At 48.4% G+C, this 2,063-nt stretch overlaps 1 protein-coding gene across 1 annotated transcript in view; it reads right to left on the reverse strand.

Annotated features, from left to right (window-relative positions):
- The window catches only part of LOC101851863 (extracellular sulfatase Sulf-2), a gene marked incomplete in the record, with an annotated part of 64,803 nt that extends 63,096 nt beyond the window's left edge, over nucleotides 1-1,707 (reverse strand). The window contains 1 exon segment of the mRNA XM_035969272.1: nucleotides 874-1,707.
- Nucleotides 1,708-2,063: the final 356 nt, after the last annotated feature.

Below are 2,063 nucleotides of genomic sequence, written 5' to 3' on the forward strand. Positions count from 1 at the left end.
CCACCCGCCCCCACCCGCCCGCACAGCTTGATCATCTTATATACCCCCCACCCCAACCCTCCCCTCATTACCCCGTCCACACTCCACAATTAGTACGTCACCTCATACCTACCATCCTCCCATCCCTGATTTTTTTTTCTTCTCCTTCCTGGTGGTCGCCACGGTCATCATCATAAAATAGTGCACGGGGGAGAGGGAGGGGGGAGACAGACGACAGAGATAGACAGATGAAGAGAGAAAGGGGAGGGGGAGGGAGAGGGAGAGAATGGGGGAAGGAGACCCGAAGAGGAGACTAACCAGCCTTTAAGTGAGTTCATCAAAATAAAAAGGGAAAGACGAAGTAATCAGATTGTAAAGCGGACTTCTTTTTTTATCCTCTCTCTCTCTCTCTCTCTCTCTCTCTCTCTCTCTCTCTCTCTCTCTCTCTCTCTCTCTCTCTCTTTCTCTCTCTCTCTATCTATCTATCTTAACTATCTATCTCTCTCTCTCTATCTATCTATCTATCTATATATATCTCTCTCTATCTCTCCCTCTCTCTCAAACAGAAGAAGAGAGGGAGAAGAGATCGAAAGACAGATATAATAGACTGATAATTATGGATAGTGTGAGTGAGTGTGAGAGTACTAGCATGTGTATTTTCATGGGGAAAGAACGACAAAGAATGAGAGAGTGAGAAGAAAAGGGAAAGAGAGAGAGAGAGAGAGGGGGGGGGAGGGGTGAGAGAGAAAAGGTGGAGAGGCAGGAAGAGGGGTGATTATAAGAAAGGCAAGTCACAATTTCAAAAAGACCAGAACCGCTGGTTTGTCCCAAGCCGTACAGGGGGATTCATTCTCACAAAGAGGAAATCTCTTACCTGGAAACGTAGGGGGGTACTTTGGCCAGATGTTGCAACTGCCGCTGCTTAAATTGAAACCCAGATTTGAGAGCGGGGGTCTGTCTACACAGCCGAGTATATGAGGAGAAAAATAGTCATCCGAGAAGTAGCTATCCGCCGACACGACACGTCGTGAAAGAAACTGTTAAACTGCTACACACACAAGCACGCACACACACGCGCGTACAAACACATAGAAGATAATCTCTACGTGGTCAATGAGAAACTGTTCACTTGAAGCGCTAGCTTCTAGAAACTAGATAAATCTAGATCTAGATCTAGCTAGAATGTAGATCCCGCGCACTCTGGTTGACAAGATGAGTGGGCCAGAAGAATCCTCTAGTTACACACTCACTCTCTCACTCTCTCAAGTCTTGTTCATCTGAATCATACCAACAATGAATGTCTGGAGTAGATCTAGTTGTTGAGAAAGAAAGCATGGTGGTGAGGCGGCCGATGCCCGGTGATTAATAAACTAGCCTCTCGATCGTCTCTTCGACTTCGATACAGCCTAAAGGGCAAAGGCACTGCATATCATCACTTCTTTCCTCCTGCGTTATTTCAGTCGGTAAGTCAGCCGCGCGAACGGAGAGGCGGCGGTGGCCAAAGGTGCGAGCGGTGAAAAGAAAGCTGCTCGTCTGCTCGACTACAACTCGAAATCTACTGCTACTCGACTTAACGAAACCGCAGCGAGGCCAAGATCCGATCTTCCACCGCCACTACGCTACGCAGAGTTCGTTTAAAGTTCCGACAAACTGTCTCGCGATGATAAGGCAACAAGAAGACAGTCGGCAGACGTGGGCTGGGCGGATTTGCGCGGGTTGAGTTTTGTAGTGGGGTAAAGGAGGAGAGGGGGCAATCCCTGTTCACTGTTCACCGTCTACTGCGTCTCTCTGCTGTGTGACGTGGGCTTCCTTCCTTCCGCGGAGGCCATCCGAAATCCCAACCATTCACTCTTTCACTCTCTCAATCCTGCTCTGGTTTTATGGAGTGGGGGTGGGGGGTGTGGTATCTTCATCTAGATAGTTGGAATGAATAGAAAGTGCGAGGGAAAGTATGTATGTGGGGAGAGAGAGAGAGAGAGAGAGAGAGAGAGAGAGAGAGAGAGAAAGAGAGAGAGAGAGAGAGTAGTGCGCGAGGGAGGGGGCAGTAGTAAAGAGAAATAGAGGGGAAGTGAAAGGAAGAGAGA

The sequence above is a fragment of the Aplysia californica genome, unplaced genomic scaffold (genome assembly GCF_000002075.1).
Source record: "Aplysia californica isolate F4 #8 unplaced genomic scaffold, AplCal3.0 scaffold00133, whole genome shotgun sequence".
NCBI lineage: Eukaryota > Metazoa > Mollusca > Gastropoda > Aplysiida > Aplysiidae > Aplysia > Aplysia californica.